The sequence below is a fragment of the Notamacropus eugenii genome, chromosome 2 (genome assembly GCF_028372415.1).
Source record: "Notamacropus eugenii isolate mMacEug1 chromosome 2, mMacEug1.pri_v2, whole genome shotgun sequence".
In the NCBI taxonomy this organism is placed as follows: Eukaryota; Metazoa; Chordata; class Mammalia; order Diprotodontia; family Macropodidae; genus Notamacropus; species Notamacropus eugenii.
This window is the reverse complement of record NC_092873.1, coordinates 321173212-321198058: the sequence shown is the minus strand read 5'-3', so window position 1 is coordinate 321198058 and position 24847 is coordinate 321173212. Positions and strand designations below refer to the sequence as shown.

General features: G+C 37.2%; 1 protein-coding gene across 6 annotated transcripts in view; it reads left to right on the top strand.

The window, feature by feature from the left end:
* RBFOX3 (RNA binding fox-1 homolog 3) overlaps positions 1 to 24847 on the top strand; it is a 967429-nt gene that overhangs the window by 543428 nt on the left and 399154 nt on the right. For 4 of the 6 annotated variants that reach the window (XM_072645213.1, XM_072645206.1, XM_072645208.1 and 1 more), the window contains one exon: positions 22075 to 22193. The exons of the other annotated variants lie outside the window; for them this stretch is intronic. The gene's annotated coding sequence lies outside the window, so the exon portion shown is untranslated. The remainder of the gene's footprint in view (positions 1 to 22074; positions 22194 to 24847) is intronic. 6 annotated transcript variants of the gene reach the window in all.

Here is a 24847-nt window from a genome sequence, read left to right as displayed (position 1 = left end):
TAGCATTTCTAGGGTAGTAGTTAATAACACCATCACCTCCTCTCTGGCACAAAGAAATGGGAGAAGTAATGGCATGAAAATTCACCTGTGTTGCAAGTGACTTTGGATTTTGTTTTTAGGCTGTTGCTCTCATGAAAACTGTTCTTGCATTTCTAGTAAATTCACCTAGAATTTTAGAGTTGGAAGAGAACTCATGTGCTATCTTTCCCAACCTATACACACCCATAAAAAAATCTCCACTATCATACCTGACAAGTCATCCAGACTCTCTTAGAACACCTCCCTTGAGGTATCAACCCACTCTACCAAGGTAGCCCATTTTACTTTTGAATAAATCTAATTGTTGTGTTGAATTTCCTGATGTCAATCACAAATTTTCCACTTTGTCAACTTCCATTCCATGTTCCTGGTCCTTTCTTTTGTGTTCAAATAGAACAAGTACTGCATGACACCCTTTCAAGTACTTGAAGACAATTATCATATCCCCATTGAATGTTCTTTCCTTGTGGCTAAACATTCTTAGTTCCTTCAGTCATTCCTCATAGGCATTATCTCAATGCCCTTACCATCATGCTTGCCTTATTCTACATGTTTTTCAGTTGATCAATGTCCTTACTAAAATGTGGCACCTCAAACAAGTCGCAGTAATCTATATGTGATTTGATCGTGCTAATGTGAAAGTAAATTATCTCCTTAATCTTATAAGTTATGCCACTTTTAATTCATCTTCCACAGGCCCCTGTTGAATCACTAAGATGCTTAATCAGATACCTTGGAGTTCTTTTTAGATCTCTTAGCCAACTACATAATCTTTCTTACCCTATATCATTTGGTTATGACAGTAAAGTGGTCTACTTGGACAAATTCAATGGGAATAAGCCTACTGGTATATGGCATACAATTGGGAGGGGAAGTAATAGTAGAAAGATGAGTTTGTCTTTGAATGTACATATCTTTCCATGACTCCTTTACTCTTTCTTTGGAATTCTGAATCATGATTAGTTTGCCCTGGATGTTGGGTTGCATAAGTTAAAACATAAATGAACTAATGTTCTTTTCTTACCATTCATTTCAGTTCAATTCAGTACAATACAATAAACATCAGTGTAGTTGTGTGCTAAGTACTGGGGATGAAAAGATCAACCACAGCACAAATTATACATATTTGCAAAGATGATGCAATCAAATAGCTGGCAATTTTAATGCTCATGACAGTCAATACGAAAAGGAATTCAAGACAAGCATTGTTAAAAGTGACCTCAAGTAAATTTTGTAATTAATGATGTTATAAGGTTCTGAGGTTCCCCCTCCACTTCTGTTGATATAGTCATAGGAGGCTCAGAATGCAATCGCATGATATTAATGAAGTACTTAGTCAACTTCCCTTTATGAGATACAAAGAACTCTCTGATTACATCACAAAGGGAACTTCTAAATTAGCTGAGCAGATAAATGGGCCATAATTCTCCTTGTTTTATATTGTTAAAACCTAGTGAATTTCAGATTTTGAGATCTGAAGTCCTTGTAAACTAGGAGCTGCATGTAGAGAACTCCCTTCAGGAAGAGTAAAGAGGAGGAAATTTACAAAAATACACACAAATATTAGGCATGTAGCTTTGAAGGGGAGAGACACTAAGATGGTAAGATCCTGTAATTAGTGGGGTGAAGAGACACATGTTCCAGATAGATATAGATACAGAGAGATAGTCACTTAAGGGAGAAATCACCTTCAAGAAACAGGAGCCCTGTTGTCAGAGAAGAGAATTAGACTATAGAGAGGAACAGATACTGGTTACCTAGCTGAGGAACCTACTGTATAGAAACCCGCCTCCAAGGGGAGCTATCAGGGCTCAACAAAGAGAGAAAAGAATTCCAAGTTTGCAGTACCAGGAGTTTGGGGCAGCTTGCCTCATACATCACCTACATGTATGCCTTGCTTCCATTGTTCACTCCATTTGAGCTCTGTTTTAACCTCCCTCCTATGAATTTTATGTGTATATCTGGGAAATTGCTCTTCAGTTTTATTGCAGGAATGTTTTGTAATTACTGCTCTTGCTATACATATTTGCTAAGATCTAACTGAGTATACTGGCTGCTTGTTAATGAGAAGCACACTGATGGGGGCTTGTGAGTAATTATATTAGGAATGTAGAATAACAGAATTGTCCCTATAACCCAAATTAGTGTTACACACACACACACACACACACACACACACACACATACACACACACATACACACACGCAAGACCCAATCCTGCAAATCTATAAATTGGATTTGGGAGTAGCACAGAGAGATTGCTATAATGTAAGAATAACACAATATGTAGTGAAAACAAATTCAGTATAGAGGGAGAGAGAATAAATGAGTAAATTGCTCTGTGCTACAGAAGGAGTACATATATTAACTTTTTACTTCTAAATTTTAGTGACCTTGAATAAAACAGTCACCCTGCCCTAGTTTTGGCTATGGATACAATGTAGAATGTGATATGGGTAAAGGAGAGATACAGACAGTGCTGTAAGCAAATTTGAAGAGGGAGAGATCATTTTCAATTCAGGGATTAGAGAAGGTTTCATGGTACCTGAGCTGAACCCTGAAGGAAGAGAAGGATTTCAACAAGCAGAGATGTAGAAAAGAGTATATTCTGAGCCTGAGGGGACCACATCTTCAAATGCACAGAGATTGGAGTGCAGTTTAAGGAAGGGAACTGTTTGGCTGGTTTATCCCATTTGGCTAGAGTACATGGTAGAATAGTGTGAAGTAAGGTTGGAAAAAGGAATTGGAGCCCCATTGTCAAGCACCTTAAATACCAAGCTAAGGAAATTTTTTTTTAGGCAGTGAGACACCACTGATGGCTGCTAAGCAAGGGAGTAGCTCTTTGGATTTTGGGTTGGAGAGGGATGGCAATGAAGTAAGAGAGAACAAGTAAAAGAGTATTATTATGGTGTAAGCAAGAGGTGAAAAGAAACTGAATTAAGGTAGTGGCACTGGGAATGGGCAAGCTTGGATGGGTGCCAGAGATATTATGGAGATAGTATCAATAAGACTTGACAATTGATTGAAGTATAGGGTGTGAAAGATAAAGGGAAGAATCACACATAACTCCAAGATTTTAATCTTGACTGGGAGGATGGTGAAACTATCTATCCAAGTGAGTTTAGTTTACCTCTGGATATACTGATTGTTCTTGGAAGCCACTGTGCTCTACTGTATCTACTTTTGTTAAGGTTAATCTCTTCCCCCACTTTATACTTCATTCATAACCAATCCCATCTTAAATACCCAACACCAAAATTCCTTTTTCAAGATGTCTACATTATTCCATTTATCCCACACCAATCACTTTTCATTCCATATCCCCAGGAAAGTTACTGCTAAGACATTTTTGCATTCTATGATATATTATTTTAAAAGTTATTTTCAGTCATTTCATAAATTTAGATTTTGTCTTCTGAGCTAGAATATCATCTGAGTATAGTAATTCTATCTTCTACATTTTTGTGTCCTCCCACTGTACCCAATATTATCTCTATAATATAACCACATTTGTTTTCTCTCTTTCATTGCTCTCCCCCATTTTTATAGTTCTTTAGACTTGTCTTTTCATCCATTAGCACAGTTTCCTTGAACACTATCCTTTTAGTAGTTTCCAAACGCTTTTGATCATGTGCCCCTCCATCAGTTAAAACAAATTAGTGTGCACTCAATATATATGAATTGTTTTAAGAATGTTTTTATTTTATTTGTTGATAATACAAAGAAAACCTTGTTCTTTATAGCAATGTGATTGAATGCATTTCAATGTTTCCTAAAAATTCCTTGTTTATTCTGGTGGATAATTATTGTAAATAATTATTGTTTGTTATTAACTAATTATCCAGTTTATTAGATCAATTGAGCTAGCCAAAGAGGTTCATTTTTGAGGATACTTTTTAATTGAAAAATATACAATATACCCTTTGACCCAGCAATACCACTTGTAGAACTGTATCCCCAAGAGATCCTAAAAATGGGAAAGGGTCCCACATGTACGAAAATATTTATAGCAGCTCTCTTTGTGGTAGTCAAAAACTGGAAATCTAGGGGATGCCCATCAATTGGGGAATGGCTGAATAAATTGTGGTATATGAATGTAATGGAATATTATTGTGCTATAAAAATGATGAATAGGAAGACTTCAGAGAGGCCTGGAAAGACTTACATGAACTGATGCTGAGTGAAAGGAGCAGAACCAGGAGAACTTTATACACAGCAACAACCACAGTGTGCAAAGAATTTTTTTTGGTAGATTTAATACTTCATTGCAATGCAAGGACTTAAAAAATTCCCAATGGACTCGTCCATGAAAATGTATTTAATAGGAATGTATTGTAGAACCTATATAAAATTGTATGTCATCTCAGGGAGGGCAGGAGGAAGAAGAGGGAGGGAGGGGAAAAAATCTAAGATATATGGAAGTGGTTGTAGAACACTGAAAACAAATAAAATAATTTAATTTAAAAATGAAAAATATACAATATAACTATCAAATAATAGATCATAACAATCAGCGAACATAAGTTTTTAGCAGGAGTAATTGTACATAGAGGTTTAGCATACATAGCATACAAAAAAGTTTCAATATATGTAAATCCACTTTTCTTTTTTATGTGGTTTTACTTAGTCGATGATATCATATCTTAATTTCCTATTCATGTTTGGATATTTTATTTATATTTTGTATGAAAGTAAGGAATAGCAAGAAGGTTAGTTTGGTGAACCACAGAGTTCAAGATGAGTTGTGTATAAAGAGAGAAAAGTAGGTTAGGGCCAGATTGTAAATTGCTTTAAAAGCTTTAGTAGCGTTTGCATTTTATCCTAAAGGAAATAGGGGGGCACTGGTATTTGTTGAGTAAGAGGGAAGAGGGGTGATATGACATGGTCAGACCTACTCTTTGGGAAAATAAGTCTGGCAGGCATGTAGAAAATAGACCAGAGTTGGGGAAAGAATTGAGGCAAAGAGAACAATTAATGAGACATTTCAGTAGTCCAAGTGAGAGATGATGAAGGCCCAAAGTAAGATTGATGATCATGTGAGCTGAGAAAAGGGCAGAGATGTGAGTAATGTTGTAGACATAGAAAAAAATGTAAAGAAGCACAAGTTTTGACAACTGCTAAAATATATGAAGTGAGTGAAAGTAAGAACTTGGAGATGATAATCATTGAGGTTGTGGGACTGAATGGAAGGTAGTACCCTTGACTTTAAAAATATAGCATATTCCAGGGTTTGGAGAGCAGGTAAAATAATGAGTTCTGCAATGCAGATTGCAGTCCATCTATACCTGCTCTTCCTTTGTAACTCATTTTGTTCTATCCAAAATTAAAAGGGAGTGAGAGTGCACTTTTCACAGCTACAATTGGTAGACATGCTGGAGGAAGGGGATATTTTGGTTCAGTTGTTGTCATGGGTGACTGGGTCAGGTTTTAGGTTGCCCTGAAGAATCAACTCCAAGTACTGAAGGAGGAAGTCTGGGAGCTTGTACAGTGGCAGTAGAGGGAGTGGAATGAAGGAATATTGAACTGCAATGGCTGAACATTAGCTGTAGTTGTGTTGAAGATAAACCCCACAATTAGCTGTCAAGGGAAGGATGAGATTTAACCCTTCCTCCCTTTCATGATTGGTTGATCACAAAACCCTTGGAGTCATTACATGACCTCCTTAGCATCACATGTTCTCCCAAGAAGACATGATCCCCACTGCTTTAGTATAATGACTACTCGGGGATATTATAGAAACTCTAATGAGAACTTTTTCAGATGGTCCTTTGTGAGCTATTTGAAGCCATGGTAACCTGTGTTTTAGATAACGTATCAGTATTGGCTCACTATACAGACATCTATTAAAGTGATTGTGTTTTTACATGGGTTTAGTGTTGAGTTGGGGAAGAAACAAACATACAGGTACTTTTCCAGCCAGGAACCTTTATATAGTGAATTCTTTATATTCATACTGATGAGTTTGTTAGTTTAAAAAAAAAAAAGGCCAGGTATTTCAGGAAATGCAGAGAAGAAGAATGTTCATAGAATCATAGATGATGAGCAGGTCATCTAGGATCACCTCTGATCTTACAGATGAAGAAATAGAGGCCCAGAGAGGTGAAGTAACCCACTCCAGGTCTTATGGGTGGTAGATGACAGAGCTAAGTTTCAAATATATGTCATTTGTCTACAAATACAATCTTAATTTCCACTGTGTCAACTTCGATATCTGTTGAAAACATAGCTAATCTAAATGAATTTTTAAACCCATTTTCTTTTTTTAAATTTTATTTTACTTTTAGCTTATGAAATAAAAGTATTTCCATAACATAGAATAACAAAAAGATGATTGCATAGGAAACTAGATCTATTATGTACAACTTGCTGTTGCTTTTAAATATATAATAAATTTATCGTGTAAAAGTCCTTTTTTTTCCTCCCTCCAAGATGGCTACCATTACACACACACCCACACACACGCACATGCACACACGCACACTAATTTTATACATACTTCTATTTATCAGTTTTTTCTTTGGAGTTAAATTGCATCTTCCTTTGTATGTCCTCAAGTCCATTTTCAGATCAAATCAAAATGTTAAGTAGACAGAAAATATGCATCATAAAATCCAGGAGTTGAGAGTGACCATTTTGGAAAGTGTATATGCCTTAGTGCTGTGTCAATAGCCTTCTTTTTTCAGTACTGTATACTCATATTTTGCTGTGAGATGGTGTTTCTTGGACAGAGACTCCTGGTGTGTCATGTGTCTTCCTAAGGATTATATGCAAGTAGAATAGAAATTTTCGGTTAACAGAGTGCTTACTAGGGTTAGAATTATAATACAAATATATATATTTTATATATGTATATGTATCATTAATCATTTATTTGGCATCATTTTATTTCTTCCCATGCTTTTCTGTATTCATCATATTCACATTTCTTACAGCATAGTAATATTCCATTAATGGCAGTGGCTAGTGCCCCAGGTCTGGAGTCAGAAGGAGCTGAGTTTAAATCTGGTCTCAGATACGTGCTATGATTACCCTGTACAAATTGCTTAACCCTGTTTGCCTCAGCTTCCTCATCTGTAAAATGATCTGGAGAAGGAAATGGCAAACCACTCCAGTATCTTTGCCAAGAAAACCCTAAATGAGGTCACAAAGAGTCAGATATCACTGAAATGACTGAACAGTGACAACAAAATTGCATATATTATATATGTCTGTCATTAATCATTTATTTGCCATCATGTTATTTCATGCCATCTTCTTTGTATTCATCATATTCACATTTCTTACAACCTAGTAATATCTCATTACCTTCATTCATGTACCATAACTTGTTTAGCCATTTTCCAAAGGGTACCTACTTTGTTTCTGCTTCTTTGCTGCCACCAAAAAACCACCACAACAAAAAAGCAGCACATTGCTCTGATTATTTTATTGTATATGGGGCCTTCTTTTATCACTGATTTTCTTGGAACATATGAAGGCGTAATAATCTATAGTTGTATGTTTCCCCAGTGATCTGATGAGGGATCTTGAACATCACCTATTCATCAGATTCACTGAGGGCAGAAAGGAGAAAATGAGCTTATACTTCATCTTGATGAATTAGGGACAGATAAAAAGGATTTTCTCACAGTGTTATATTTGTTCCATATTAAAAGGGAGTTTTCAAATTAGATTATGGAATCTTCTTTCTTGGAAGTAAATAAAAGATAGTAGATAGGTAGATACATAGATAGATAGGAAGATAGATGAAGTATTTATTTACTAAGTACTCACTGTGTGCTAGGTACTGTGCCAAGTGCTAAGAGGACAAATACAAGCAAAACAGATATGGTCTCTTTCCTCAAGGCACTCACGTAATAATGAGGGAAGACAGTACAAAAGAGATCTGAAGGTAGGAGGAGGGTATCTCCTTAGCTTCTAGTGTTAAGTAAGAGGCTTTGTACACCACGAGTTGCTGCACACCTGAACTAAACTAAATCCCATCTCCATAATGCCAGTCTCCTTGTTACTGTTGGTTCTCCTGAAGCCAATGTTTCAGCACAATGGATGGAGTAATAGACAGAAAGAAGCCTTTCAGTTTGCTGTTGAGTAGTGATTTTGCACAATAGTCTCAACTTATCAACATGTGTATATAGACATGTAATAAACAAATGATGGTTTAATGGCTTCTTCTCCCCACTGCTACTGGACCTTTTCACATTCCCCTTTCACTGAATCTGTTCCTGATCCATTGACTCATTTAACTCTTTCTCACTTTGGACCTTCCCCAAGTTCCATTTCTGGGTTCATTTACTTTCTTGGTGATTCAAAGTGACTAGTTTTCCTTTTTGTCTTTAGCTAGCATTGATGTTATGCTTTAAGATTTGGAAGGCACTTTAAAAATACTATGTCACTGAGCCTCATGACAGCCTTGGGAGGTAGATACTATTATTTCTCCAATTTTACAAATGAAGAGATTGAAGTAGATAGAGGTTAAATGATTAAAAGATTAAACCCAAGGTTACATAGCAAATAAGTTTCTCCTCCTGGATTTAAAGTCAGATCTTTCTGACTCCAGATCTAGTGTTCTATCCACTGTCCTACCTAGCTGCCTGTGTTAGAAACTTGATGATGGAAAACTAGTTAAGTAGTAATTTTCCTAATAAACAATGCCCAGTACATGATTCAATAAATCTTAGAGATTTGCTGTCTCCATAATAACATAGATCCAGCAACAGCTTCCTCCCCATTCCCATTTCTTATTCCTCTCCTTTTCTTATCCCACCATATATTTTAAAATGCAACTCTTAGCACAAAATTTTCTATTAAAACCTCATCAGGCAAACAATAAAAATATCACTGCATTATTGCTTATACTATTTCCTTACTGATTTCTTGGGGAAATAGCAAAAAAAGGGTGAGATAATAATTACAAAAATAAATTGTGGGATATTTTGTTGTTGTTGTAATAATATAGGCATTTGCCTTTAGTGGTTTTATTTTGGGGGTTTTATTATACGATTTGAGATCATCCTCTACACTGAATTTTTACAATGGTTACTTCCCTCCTCTTCCTCACTGTTTTTTTTTCTAATCCATCAGCTTTTCTAGTTTATCAGGTACCTATTTAAGTGAGGTTTTGTTTTAAGACCTTCACATTCTGAAAACTTGCACCTTATATTTAAGGAACTGACCACAATAATTTGCAAGTGGTGCTGTTAACATTTTAAAATTATAAAATTCTTAAAGGCAGAGTCTATGTCTCTCTCCCTTTATTGTATTCATTCCTATTATATATAGGGTTATTCCCTTAGTAAATAATTTACTAGTGATGATGGATTGAGCTGGCTAATGATATATCTAAAGATTTTTCCAATCCACAGAAAAGTAAAAGAAATAAATATGGAAATGATGAATCTATACAGCTCCTTTTCTAGAAGAGTCATCAGGAAACAAGTCAGCAAACATCTAGAGGTTGAGGTCCCATATAAATGAACTGCATGGCCTTGTAAAAGATAAGTCTTATCAAAGTAATCTAGTCCTTTTCTATTTTATGGTGTTGACCAGGTCAATTAAATTAAGAATTAATTTGATTTTCTCAAGTTTTCCATTCTAATATCCATGACATGAGTAAGACTCAATAATTTTGGTAAGTGTAACCTAGAATCCATGAATCACTAAGGTTCTTTCCAGCCCTATAATTGAATGAGTTGATGACTAGGTAGACAGCTATCTAAAGAGGACTGAGTTCAATCCAGTATTCCCATTGAAACTGAAACTGAAACTATCTTTTGAGACAGAGAAAGTGATAGTTTGTACTCCCTCCTATATTTTGAGAAGAGAACAGTCTCTATTCTGGAATCCCTAGCTACAAGCATCATCAACAAACATTTATTGATCATGCGCCATACTTTGTGCTAGATGTTGGACTAGGATCATAGACTTAAAGCTACAGGGGACTCAAAGAACATTTCATTCAACTCCCTCATTTTATAGATGATGAAACATCAGCCTAACAAGTTAAATAACTTTCCAAAGTTACACATATATCAAATGGCAGAGCTTGGGTTTGAACCTATATCTTCTGAATCCAAATCCATTCCTCTTTCTTTGGGATCAAGCACGTCTGAATGGGCTTAAACCACCAACTTTTTGACTAACCAGTGATCTTCAAAATGACATAGGAGGGGCTCATGGAGGCCTTAGTTAGAGTTAATGGCTACATACTGATATTACATGTGACTCAATCTATTTCTTGAACACTTTTCCTTTATCAGAATTAATAGCAAGTTTACTACAGGTACTTGTTTAGAACATATTTATTTGTTTGTTCAACATATATTTTAATAGCACTTACCACATGTCAAGAATGGTGCTGGGACAGGTACAAAAATAATAAAAACTGGCTCATGATGCATAAAGAAATAAATTTTGTTGGTAATAACTATAATACAGAATACAGCATTGCACAAGTCTAACAGAGGTAAATATTTCTGTGCAATTTCCAGGGAAGAAAAACTTATTTTGGCCAAATTTGTGTCTCTGCTGGGAATGTTTGTATTCAGGCACTCAAATGTATGCTGAGTGTGTTCTACCACAGGACAGTTTCAATCATTTTAGCTATAAAATCAGGTTGGACAATAAGTAGATATTGGTTAACATGCCAAGACTGATTTGTGAGAACCCTGGGACTTAGAAGAGCCACATCTATAGACTTGACTATGTCTTGCTTTCCTCTCCAGAGTTTCTGTTTTGATCAGAATACAACTAGTCCCTCCCTTGTAATTTCCTTTCTCTTTTCCAATTCCCATAGCTAAAAATTCTTCCCCAAAAGACATTTGTAATTGTATGATAGCAATTTACTTTATATTTATGCAAAATACATATTTATGCATTCAAATATTAGGTTTATACATGGTTTGGTGTCAGATACTCTAAGTTTTAATTATCAGTATCCTGATGATTAAAGTAACAGGTAACAGCAATGACAATTATGTAACTTTAAGAATGACAGCAAACCTAGTTAAATAAAACACAGGATCCATGACTATATGTTCTTAGTTTGTCCTTCTCTGCCTTCCTGCCTTGAAAGTTAAATGGTTTGTTGTTACGTTCCATTTATTCATTTGCATGTCATGTAATGTTCCTAGGATGGGACTGTATGGAGTTACTGGACAAGATATGTCCACTTTTACCTTTTTTATTGTCTAGGTTTTTCCTACATCCCTGCCCCAGCTTCTCTGACCCTGACTTGTAATTCTGTACCTTCCACATTTACCAAACCTCCCCTCTGCCCCCACCCTGCTCAGCCACTTCCCTCTCTATTTTTTATTAACCAAATTACACCTTGGGACTCCCAGCCTGCTCAGCTGGGTGCTGTCAAGCCCTGGCAGCCTCTCAGTGTAGGCAGCAGGGGGCATATACACTCACAAAGGGGAACTAATAGGAAATAAAATAGCTTTCCTCCTCCAAAAACCCCTCCCAGCACAGCCAACAGACTCAACCCTCACAGAGTGAATTGTTTTCAATCCAATCTCATTTTTATTGAAGTTTTCTCCAGGGTTAACTTGGGAGACTTTTCCCCCCAGCTTCTTCTGAGTGGCCTTATTTACCAGAATCCCCTTGGTGTGGCATTTAAGCATCTCCATTAACATTTCGTGCATCTTGCTCATTGCAGGCATGGGCCCACAGAGACCTGCCGAGTGGCAGGCAGGCAAGCGGGCAGCCTACAAAAACGCTAGGCTTATTTTAATTGGTTTGAAACTGTCGCTGTCGACCACAGAGGGGTCCCTTTTCTTGAGTAATGACCTGGAATTTGATCATGCAGCTTTCAGTAGCTCGTAATGCTGAAAGTGTAAACTATATGGGATCAAAGTGAAAGTGGAGCTCACATCTGCTCTGGCTTCAGCTTGCTTTAGAAAGGGGACTCTGACTGCCCAGGGGCTGGGTAAATGTGAAAACATAGCCCAGTAACCTAGAGTTCTTTCAGTAAAAATCTTTCAGTGAGTTTCCCTGGCCTTGGAATCCCCCAGGTCTGTGGCATAGTCTGAGAACATATCCATGAAGCAGGCTTTTATAATAGAGCTGCCATTCTCACAAACCCCCCTCCCTAGGGATTTGCTCTTCTTAGCAGCTCAGAAGTTCCCATGCATTTGAAATAGTCTTTTGTTTTTGCTTTTTTTTCTGCCTAAAGTTATATGATATGGGATTCTTGCCTGAACCTCAATAACACCTGGCTCTGTGTCCTCTCATTCATTCACTCACTTTTTCATTCCATAAACCCCTATTTAGCATCCTATATAGAGAATACTGTACTAACGTGGGGAAGAGGAGAAAGGACACAGCTCCCCCCACCATGTGAAGCATATAGGAATAATATACACAGATAATTTAGGAAGACAGCATGACATAACAAATAGAGAACTGCACTAAAAGCTAGGAGAACCAGAGTTCAAATGTCACCCTGTCACCCTTTGCTGTCACCCTGACCAAGTCACTTAACCTCCTGAGTCTTAGTTTTTATTAGGTAAAATGGGGGGAGGGGTGATAATAATAATAATGTCTATCTCATAGCAAGATCATAGATATAAAAGGTTGAAGCAACCTCAAATACCATCTATTTGAGCTCCCTCAATATCAAATTAAGTGATATAAAGCATGATATGAATGTCAGACATTGCCATCCTTGTTATTTACAATACATAATCTTACATGTTAACAGCAATAAGGAGATAAAAAAGAAAGTATTCCGCATTCAACAAGTGGTAGGCAGTGTTGGGAGAAGTCTAAGTGACTCAGGGGATAATGAAATGTTTCCAATGGTCTCTGGAGGAATGGGGGGAGAGAACAACTTGGAGGAAACAGTGATCTGTTGAAGAAATGAGTGAGCCCTTGTACTATAGTTAGGTGGGAGAAGAGAATACAAGATTCGGAGTCTGAAGACTTGGGTTTGAAAACCAGTTCTGAGACTTATTAGCTGTGTCACCTTGTGTGAATTGCCATTTCATCACTCTCGGTCTTAGTTTCAGCACCAGTAAAATAGGAATACATATATGTGTGTGTGTATACACACATATGTGTAGACTTAATTTATACTTTACGTATGTGTGTATTTTGTCCAGATTTAATATTTTATTGGTAAAGGATACTGCTAGGATAGAAACTTTCTTTACCAATGTAAATCAGCAACTCCTTTGGGACTTAGTCATAGACAAAGTTGTTACTTGAATATGGTCATGTAAGTAATATGTATCAGAGGCAAGACTTGAATCCAGGTCTTTCTGAGGCAAGACCTCTATCCATTATGCCATCTTGCCTCTAGTGAATCTTAAGGTACTATATACATTTATCTTAAAGGTAATTGATCAAGGGAGATACTGATCAATTTAATGCGTTCCCCATTCAACTCGACCATATCATATGGTAGAGACTTTGAAGAGCACTTTCTGTGGAGGTAGGCATATGAGTCCCATTGTCTTTATGTATTTTCTGTGGGGGTATAATAGAGTCTGTCCCATACTCAGTAACTCATATTGTACTTTGACTGTGGAGTTGAAGACCCTCTTATTCACATTTGGGGAAACTTAAACATGAACTCTACTTAAGTTTTACTTTGGAGATTTTCTTGAAGTAAAAGTGTAGGGTAGAGCTGTGGTAGATAGTAATAATAACATTATCAACAAAAACAATAATAATAGCTCATTTATATAGAGCTTTAAGGTTTACAAAGTGCTTTTCACTTATTATTTATTCCTCACAATAACACTGTGAGGTAGGTGTGATTAACACCCTCATCTTACAGATGTGGAAACTGAGGTTTAGACTTAGTGATGCTTGCTCAGGGTCACACAGCTAGAAAGTCAAGGCAACAGGCATTTATCATAAGTACCAGGCATTATGCTAGGTACTAAGAACACAAAGAAAGGCAGGTGGGTGAAGCAACATTTGAACTCATGTCTTCCTGACTTTGTCAATCAGTCAATCAAGTATATATTAGGCACTTAATATGTGCTAAGCCTGGGAATACAGATATAGACAAAAAGAAAGTTCGTACAGCTCTCTCTCGCTGTGCCACCTACATGCCTAAGTGAGAAGCAGAGAGAGAAACTGATCCCCCGGTCAGATCCTCAAGCTTGAGCTCAGTTTGTATGAACTCAGAGTCTTAGGGCTTCCCTGGACCATGGATTACATCTTGGGGACCTTAACTGAAGCTCCTCTCTCTCTTCTTTGGAAAGCTACAACTCCTTCCCTGGGGAAAACAGGAAAAGCTGCAGAATGTCTCACTAATTGTCACAAGTGTTCCCTCGACCAGGAAAACTTGCTGGCAACAATGACGCCATTTATTAAGTGAATAAAATGTTAAGTATATCAGCTTAAGAGACCTATGTAGTCTCTTTATGTGCTGAGATTTCCTAAGATTGAGCTGATTGCTGATCTGGAAAACTCACCAACAGAAGCCTCTCTTGCTTGGTGGAATGTTTAAGACTGCAACAGTCTGAATAAGAAGCTTATCTTGCCTTTCTTCAGCAATAGTCCATCCCTAGGAGACAAATATTAACCTTCTTAGGTAAACTTAAGAATTTTTCTCTAGTGGGTCTATTCTGCTAGAAAGTTGAACCTTCTCAGAGTTATCTCCTAACCATCCCTTTCCAGACCCTCCTTTGTTTCTAAACCTTTTGTCACTGTTCAAGATGGCTCATAATATATTTCAAGAACAAGGGTGGCATCTTAGTTCTGCAATGTTTTCAGTCATAAGATTTCCCTCAAATTCTCTAGCTCTTAAGTACTCACCTGTATTGTTCTGGTTGTCTACCTCTTAACCCTTATAAATCGAAGGACTACAGGATTTAGAGCTAGAAGGGATCTTAGAGAGCTAATCCAAGCCTATTTTACAGATAAGGAAACTGAGACCCAGAGAAAGGTAGCGAATTACACAAGGTCCCATGTCAAGAACCTAGGCCCTCCAGCTATCAATTCAATATTCCACTGTGCAACACTGGCTGTCTCCTTCTCCATTAAAATACTCTCATATACAATTTGCATCCCAGTCTCTCACAGTTTCCAAACCCCACTTGTAGAAAAAATAATACACATGTGACATGATTTTTTCCCAATGGCGTCTTTTTTTTGTTCTTTGTCTCCTCTTTCCTCCTTTCATCAACTTTTTATCTTCTCCTCCTGTCTCTTCCATCTTGCATCCCTCACTTTCCTTTTCAACTCTTGAAACCATTCCTAGCATGCCTATTTCCTTTGGACTGCAACAGCTCCTGAGATCCAGCCCTACCTCACTATGCACATACAGCCCTGAGAATCAATTTAGAAAACGATTGGTTACAGTACAGTAACACTGCTAACTGTGGCATTTTGCTTTCCAGTTATTGATACATCATCAGAATTGAGAAGCAATAGTCTGGAAGGGGGAGGAAAGGGATAAGTTGGTTGTAGCTTGGAGGGGAGGGGAGTGAGTACAGGGAAGACAGGAGGAGGAGATACAGGGAAAGAAAACAAGATTCTTTCTCCAAGCTAATAAAATCAGGGATGTCCAGATTTGACATCCAGATTAGAAGCTCACATCTGGGAACAGGGTGTTGTAAATATATCTCTACCCCTTGCTTTGTTATGTAGCCTTGGGCAGGTCAATTAGTAACTTTGAGTTTCAGCTTTTGCATTTGTGAAATAGGGGTAACTATGCTGATTTACCTCATGGTGAGTGAAAGAAGAATGTCTGCAGATGAAATATTCCTAAAGATCCTTGCTGACAGAACTATTCTGACTCTCTCAGTCTCTCCTCTTCGTCTTGCTTACTTGGGGAATCTGCCTTCACTGTCATTTTGAATTGGTATGCTCTGTTGCTGGGAAGCTATTGGTCACCAGACATGGACTCACTTTATGAAAGGTGCCATGCCACTTTGAGGACCTATAGCAGATGACAAGATACTTGTCCTGTACAAGGTACAGTTGTCTCCTCTCTGGGCTTGCTGCAGAAACCAGAATGTGTGCTACCAGATAACACTTCTATGCTTCTGTTTATGAATTCATAGATTCATGAAATTGTAGGAACCAGAAAGGACCTGAGAGATCATTGAATCCAATTTTATGTAGATAAGAAAATTGAAGCCCAGAAAAGAGAAGGTACTTACTCACTCAAGGTCACAGAACTTGCTGGAGTCAGAACTGGAACCCCTGACTCCTGACTGCCAGGGAAGAGCTCTTTTTGCTACACTCTACTGATTGTATTGAAACACTCTAAGCATATTGAGAAGTAGAACCACTAGAAACCCTTTAGCAGTATTCCTAGTATGTGAGAAGTAGTGTAGAACTGGAACCAAAAGGCTGATCTTTAGGCCAGTAAGACCACGATTCAAATTCTACCTCTGACACGTCCTGCCAAGTCAACAAGTTGCAGAGAAATTACTAACTAACCTGTACTAGTAGAGGGAATTTCCTTGCCTAGGAGGTCCCTATACAGATTTATTCAGAGGTCCAGTCCCTGTGCCCCTTTGGGCAAACAGAGGAATAAAGCAATAATAGAATTTCTTGTGGTTTCATGTCTATTTTTCCATTTAGGTGTTGTCTCCTTACCATCTGACAGAATCATTCTTTCTTTTCCTTCTTTCCTTCCTTCCTTTCTCTTAATTTCTCTTTCTTTCTTTCCTCAAAACCCAATGAAAAGGACATTTACTGTTGGTGGAATTGTTCAGAGAAAGAAAGAGAGGGGAAAAGAAAAGAGAAAATGCTGATTGTTGACAAGACAGTCCAACTAGGACCATATCAGGTTTGATAGAATGGAAACCAGTAAGAAAAAAATGAATGAGAATGAATGGATAAAGAATACTGATGAACAGTTAAGGAGCAACCAAATGTTGTTATGCTACTTCATCCATTAAAATAAATTAACATAAATGAAAATAGTTACTAAGTAAGTTTAGTCAGTTATATTGCTGCTTACCTTTACATTTCTACATGATCTACACGATCTACATGATCCTGGGAAGGACAACGGACATCTTAGCACACAAAGTTTCATTTGTAAATGTAATTCTCAGATGAGGAAACTCCCTCTCCTAATGTAGGTCAGCATCTTTTCTGCAGCTTATAATCTTAGAAAATTTCCTAGAGCACTAACACTGGACAGACTTGGCTAGAGTCATAATGATACGACCATTGTGTGTCAATTCCTGGACTTGAACCCTCTATCTACCTATTTATCTACTATGCCAGAGATTCCTAAACTTCCTCAGTTCATGGTATTCTTAGTATCTCAGCAAAATTTTTTATGGCACCCCTTGCTCAAAAGAAATGCCAACAAGTTCCTTTTATTAAGTAGCTAAGTCCAAACAATAAATATTAACTTAATAACTTAGCAGCCATTTGAAGAAGTGACTCATAAAATGAAAGAAAAGAAAATTTAATTCCATTGTTAAATAACCATAATTACTAGCGCGATCCATGTGCCTTTTGGATAAGGCACAGCTTCTCAAACTTTGGAATTGCTTTGGTCACTGTAACCTTTATTTCCTGGTCCATGTTTATTTTCTGGCAACCACTACAAAAAGCCCCAATTTTGCAAAGATGTGGTGTCACAAAAGAGAAAGTTCAAGAAGTTACTAACATAGTCTAGAGCATAATAAAGAAAAACGTATTTCAAATATTCAAGAATGCCATCAAAATGAAGTACAGTTTAATGTTAAAACTATGAACTTCCTAAAGCTAATAATTTGAAAGGAAGAATTAATAGTTTAAATAAATAGTTTATTAAAGAAATAACAAGTTTAAAAGAAATAGCAAGTATACATAATAGTAAGTTCAAGGGAAGGAGCAACTTCTCTCAATAATCGTTAATTATTGCTTTTTCCCTAGAAAATTTAACAAATACTGCGGTGTACCTGTGAGCCACCCTAGGGTACCCTGATGCATAATTTTGGAGCCTCTGCACTATTTCTGTATTTTTTCTGAGACCTGATAATTCTAGATGACCTCCCTTCTTAATCAAGTGCTTTTCAAAAATACTTGGTTAAAAATGTGTATTTTAAAAGTTTATTATAAGTAAATTTTTAATAAAGCACTTGATTTCTTTTAGTAAGAGAGATCATTAGAAAGTATCAGTTCTCAGGAATGAGCTGACTTAAGTCAAGAAATATTGATAAATAGAAATATATGTAGAATGATTTTAAATATACATATATGAATATGTGTGTGTATTTGTGTCTAATGATAGCCTTCTCAATGAGGGGAGGGAAAAAAGAAGAAAAACTTTTTTGATCATTTCATTATATATTTAAATGGAATAACAAGTTATATATAATAGATTTGCAGTTTTGTGTTCAATCATCTTTTTCTAATTTTGGAAATACTTGTTTTATTCCAAGAATTAAAAATTAAATAAATATTTTTTTTAAAAAGAAGCATTTTTCTCATCAATTCATTAAAATATGTTGCATGCTTATTATATATGCAAGGCCTGAGAAGTACAGTGGTATGTTTTCTGTCTTTCCAGAACTTAGGGGGTATGTGTCCACAGTGAAGGACAAAACAAGGCTATACATGAGAAATGACATATATGTGGTACTGACATTGAGTGTAATAAGAGGGCAGAGGAGAGAGAGATCACTGTCACCTTGGGTAACAAGGAAGGCTTTGTGGCAAAGCTCTCATTTCGGCAGACCTCACTATCCCATAAGTACTGTAAACCTCCTGAAGGCTGGAATCGCTGGAGAGCCCTTCAGCTGAAGGCTTCAGCAGCAATCTACTTCCATATGTATGTGAGAACAATGCCCACAAATAATCATTTAACTTCAGCTTGAAGATTTTCAAGGTGGGAAGTCCTCTCAAAGCAGGTCATTACTCTTTTGGACAGCTCTCATTTGTTAGGGAAGTTTTTCCTGATATCAAACCTAAATGGACCTTTTTTGGTAACTTCTACCCATTACTTCTGTTTCTGACCTCTGAGACTAAATGGAACAAGTAAAATCTTCCTCAGCATGACAGCTCTTTAAATACTTGAAAAAACAATCTTATCTTCGCTACCTTCACTATCACCACCAAGGCTTTTCTTCTTCAGGCAAAACATGCACTGTTCTTTCAATCAATCCTCATATGACATGGAATCAAGGACCTTTACCATTCTAATTGCCCTCCTCTATATGTTCATTAACTTATCAATTTCTTTTCTAGAAATATTATTCAATATTATTTTATTTTCAATCAATCTATTTTTAGTTTTCAACACTCATTTCCATAAGTTTTAAATTTTCTTCCCTTCCTTCTCTCACCCTTCCCAAGATGGCATGCAATCTGATATAGGCTCTACACATATGTTCCTAATAAAAACATTTTCACATTCGTCATGTTGCGTAGAAGAATTAGAACAAATGGGGGAAACCATAAGAAAGAAAACAAAAACAGTAGTCTGCTTTGCTCTGCATTCCGACTCCATGGTTCTTCCTCTGGATGTGGATGGCATGTTCCATCATGAGTCCTTTGGAATTGTTTTAGGTCCTTTTATTGCTGAGAAGGGCTTCTATCAAAATCAGTCATCGAACACTGTGGCTGTTACTGTGTACAATGTTCTCCTCAATGTCTTTCTTAATCCATGGTGTCCAGAAATGAATCTGGTACTCCAAATGAGGTCTACTGAGGGCAGCATCCTATGGGATTATCACTTTCCTATTTCTGGAAGTTTTACCTCTCTTAATACAGCCCAGGATAGAATGAGGATCTTGGTGGTGGCACCACCATTCTCCTAGTTACCCAGGTTGGCATCATCCTTTATTCCTTTTTCTCACTCCCTGCACATTTATTCTTTGATTCATTCAGTACACATTTCTTAAGCACCTAATATGAGCCAGACACTGTGCTAAGTTAATTGTACAAAAAAAAAAGGGAAAGGGGACAATATATAATCCCTGTCCTCAAGAAATTTATAATCTAATGGGTTATAACCAATTACTTGCAAAAATCTCAATACTTCTATCTCTACAACAGCTCTTTTATACATGTACTTCATGACATTCACATAGCCACTACTTTAGTTCAGGTTCTTATCACTTCTTACTTAGACTGTAGCAACAGCCTCATAAATGGTCTTTCTGCCTCAAATCTCTCCCCTCTTCAATCCATCCTTTACAGAGCCACCAAGGGGATTATATCACTACCAACCACTCCCAGCAAACTCTAGCGACTCTTTGTTTGGCATTGAAAGCTCTTTTTGCTGACCACTTCTTATCTTTAGACATCTTATCTATCATATCTCTTCTCAAGTATTTGCAATTAGTCCTATTGACCTGCTCACTTTTCCACCCATGCACAAAACACTCTCTCTTTCATCTCTATGACTTTTTGGTAATTGTTCCCCTTGCCTGGAATGCTTTTCTTCCTCACTTTTACCTCTTGGAATCCATAGCTTCCTTTAAAATTCATCTCTGATCTCTGAGTTAGTATAATGGTTCTGGAAAACAAATTGGAACCACACAAGTAAAGTGACTAAAATGTTCATACCCTTAGACCCAGAGATTCTTCTGATAGACTTATATCACAAGAAGATCATTATGACAAAAAAGAAGGGATCCAACTTTTTTTGGTAGCAAAGAACTGGGAAAAGATGATATCCATCAATTGGACAATGACTAAGCAAACTTTGGAACATAAATGTTTTATAATAAATGACTAATATGAATACATAGAAGCATATGGAGAATTACATAAATTAATGCAAAGTAGAGTAAGCAGAACCAAGAAAGCAATATACACAGTGAGTACAGTAATATTAATGGCAAGGATAACTGCTACATAATAACAAGAATAAGAATGGCATTGCAAGATAATGGAGCAGAAAATTGCAGAATTATAAAAAATAAGCTTGGCACCAAAGAGGAAATATTAATAGACACCCTCTCCTTACTCCTTTGCAAAGAAGTGTGTCTGTGGGTGCTGAGGGGTACACATGTTTAGGTGTGGAACATTGGATGTAATGTCAAAATCTTTCATTGTGTTAATCTGTTTGACTGACTTTTTTCTCTCCATCTGCTTTTTCTTGTTTAAAATTTGTTAAATTGTTTTCTGGAAGAAGTGGAATTTAAGCAATGTAAAAGGAAGACATCAATAACAAATATTTTTCCAAAATAAGATTCAGTTCGAGTACCACCTTTTTACAAGAAATATTTCCTGATTCTCCCCTACCGTTGCTAGTACACTCCCATCCAAAATCACCTTTTATTCATTTTGTATAACGTAGACATGTTGTCTCTCTTGTTAGAAGAATGTAAGCTACTTGAAGGCAGAGACTAACATTTTTTCTTTGTCTTTATGGTGCCCACAAGTGCTTGTTGATTGATAGAGGGGCAGATTCTGCCCGGGAAATGTTATACTTTAGTAAGGAACTTTGACCAGTCTTAAGGAGCTGCTGTAACTCAAGTGAGGAGCTCTAGCTAGTCTTAGCAGTATGTATGTGCTATATTGTCAAGTCAACAAGCATTTATTAAATACCTACTATGTGCCAGGCACGTCTTTTCAAAAAAAAACCTAAATATGCTTTTTTAGTTCTTCTTGCTCAGCATTTAGTGAAGCAATATGGACTCTTTGCCCTTCTGATCCTTGCACTGGTTAAAACGTAACATCATAAGCCTGGAGTCAGGAAGATCCAAGTTGAAATCTGGCTTCAGATATCTAAGAGTTGTGTGATACTGGGCAAGTCACTTAACCTTCATTTACCTCAGTTTCCTCACACATAACAACAGAGATAATAATAGCACCTACCTCCCAGGATTGTTGTGAAGATCACATGAGATAATAATTATAAAGTCCTTAGCACAGTGCCTGGCACATAGTAAGCACTAAATAAATGTGAGCTATTATTATGAGTCTTACAAGCAGGAGAGGTAGAGCGGAGATCCTCCTATCTAAGATTTCCTCTCGTACAACATTAAAAAGATTTCATTCTCATGCTATCCAGTCCTGTAATAGTTTTAATCAAGAGAGTGAGAGCACACATCTTATGTACTCTACAGATTCAGAGACTGAAGATGGTTTTGTTCTCTTGTTTTCTTTTTTAAACACAGCGTTAAGTCTGAACAACAGGGAGGAAATTCTCCAACATTTCATTTTAGCTGGTCTGCCTGTCCCCTTCAGCAGGAAAACTGCTATATAAATCCCCAGGAGCAGTCGCTTCTGAAAACAGGTATGTTCCCCTTTAAATAATTTTTTTGCTACCGTACATCTGAGATGTTTCTCTGTATTAGGCTGAGAAGCCAGGTGGAATGCACCTGTTGTTTCTGGCTAAACTTTCAAAGTTGAACACAATCCAGTCTCCCTGGGAACTAGTATGAGATGGTTCATTGCAACTAGTAAAAGTACTAGTAAAAAAAAAAAAAAGTAAAGTACTAGTAAAAAGACTAGTAAAATCCCTTCCACTGATTTTAAATTGTCAATTCATTCAGGGTTTGCAGAGTTTAGAGTGTCCACAGCTCCCATCTTCCCCACCCTAAAGTCCTTTTTTTCTTCCCTTTGCTCCAGTGCCTCACTGTTTTTCAATTGTCCTTACCCAATTGCCTCACTGAAATGCAAATCAGTGGGAGTATAATAGATAATTAATAGACTGATCAGCCAGCAAGGGAGGTAAGTAGATAAATAATTTTAATTATCCTTGGGTTGCCCATAAATTCCTACATAGCCTTTTTATTAAACTCTCTGTTTACAGCAGTCATTTATATTGCATGTCATTTTGCAAATCTCTCTGCTTCTTCTTAGCCTCCCCCACTCCCATTTGACCCAGAGTGAAATAACACTTCCTAATAACCAGCTCCTTTATTACCAGGACCTCATCTCAGGATCAGTTAGTAAAAAGCTTTGTCAAAAGAGCCACATTGGGTGTCTACACAGCAGACAGTATTTTACTCACCAGAGGCCTTTACTAAACTCCCTGAGGTGGGCAGTAGCCTATATTTAGGTTGGACCAAGAAACCTTTATTATACTTGGCACCTGTACTGTAGGTATGAGCTCATTCTATTCCCCAGAGATGGCTTTGGCCTATTATTAGCCTTGGATGAGACTTCCTTATTGTGCAGAATGCCAAGATAGAAAGTGGGTTAATAAATACAAAAGAAAACTCCCTCAAGAAGACCTTAGGGCCATACTCTCCCAATGTCTTTAATTGTGGTAGCCAGGGAGGGGTACATGACACTCATCATTATGGGTATCCCCTTCTTCTGGTCCCCAACTTTTTCTTTTCTCCGTAAGACCTATATAACTACAGGCTGGTTTGTCTGTGAGGATCTGCTAGCCTCTAGATACCTTATCAATACTGGTAAGCTTGCTTGAATTATTTTTTGTTGGACATTGAGGAAATGGGTTGTAAAAGCAACTATCACTTATCAGAAGAAGCATGATATTTCAAATGACACACAGTTATTTTGAACCTGCATTCTGTACTTACTACTTTGAGCAGTATCCCTCTTGCAGGAGGCATCTTTATACCATTTAAACCTTCACCTTTTGAATTCTACCTGTCTTCTATTTAAAACTTTTTCTCATCAGGAGAGAAAAGAACGGGCTTCCAGAAGGAACTTGTAACTAGAAAATAGACCAGGGCATTAGCCCAGAGATGATACGAAAGAGTTCACCCTCAGAGTAGCTAATTTCCTGCCAACTCATAGCACATTTAGATCTAGCTAGTTCATTTAATAGACGTAATTTCAGGAGCATCAAAACAGCACTGAAAAAGTCTGATATTCAAACCAGTTCCAAGTAAAATCCATCCCTCAGAAACTCAGATACCCATTTGGGCCCCAAGTGTTCTCTCTGGATCATTGGGAATGCCTGTGTTTCCTCATTCCCCATTGGTGAGATTCTTTCTGGGTTCCAAATACCAGAAATGGAAACTGGGGCAATGATGGTACTTTTATAAAACATGTGAATCAAGTGAGCCATACTTAACTCCAACCTGCAGCAGAACCAAAACTTCAGGGAGAAAATAATCCACATACCTGTTACATTACAACAATCCTGTAATACAATTAGTTTGAGTATTATTATCCCTATTTTACAAATAAGAAACAGTGAATCAGTAAGCATTAAAGTGCCTACTACATGTCAGGCATTGTGCTAAGCACTGGAACAAAGGGGAAAAAAAGGCAAAGGCTCTCACAGAGCTCAGTGTCTAATCAAGGAGACAAAAGACAATAATGTACAAACTATTTACAAGATAAACTGGAGATAATCAACAGAAGGGAAGCACCAGCACTGAGGGGGATCAAGAAAGACTTCTTGTAGAAAGTGAAATTTTAGTTGAAGGCAGACAAGGAAACTAGGAGGTAAAGATGAAGAGGGAGAGTATTCCAAACAGAGGGGAAAGCCAGTAAAAAATGTCCAGAATCTGGAGATAGTGTCATGTATGCTTGTATAAGGTACAATTAAGACATGAGTGTCAATGAATCCTAATGGGTATGGATTGGGGCAGGGGAAAGATTGAGGGGGAAAGGAGAAGAAGGAAGTAAAGTGTAAGAAGATTTGAAAGGTAGGAGGTACCCTGGCTGTGAATGGCTTTGAATGACAAACAGAAAGTTTTTTATTTGATACTGGAGGTGAGAGGTAGCCACTGGAGTTCATTGAATATGGGGCAGGGTGATGACATGGTCTTGTGCTTTAGGAAAATCAATTTGACAGCTGAGTGGAGGAAGGACTGGAGTGGGGAGAGCCTTGAGGCAAAGAGACCAACAGTCTGTTGAAATAGTCCAGGCATGAAGTAATAAGGGCCAACACTAGGATGGTGCCCATGTTATAGCAGAGAAAGTGAGGCTTAAAGAGGACATTATATTACTTTATTTTTTCAGTTT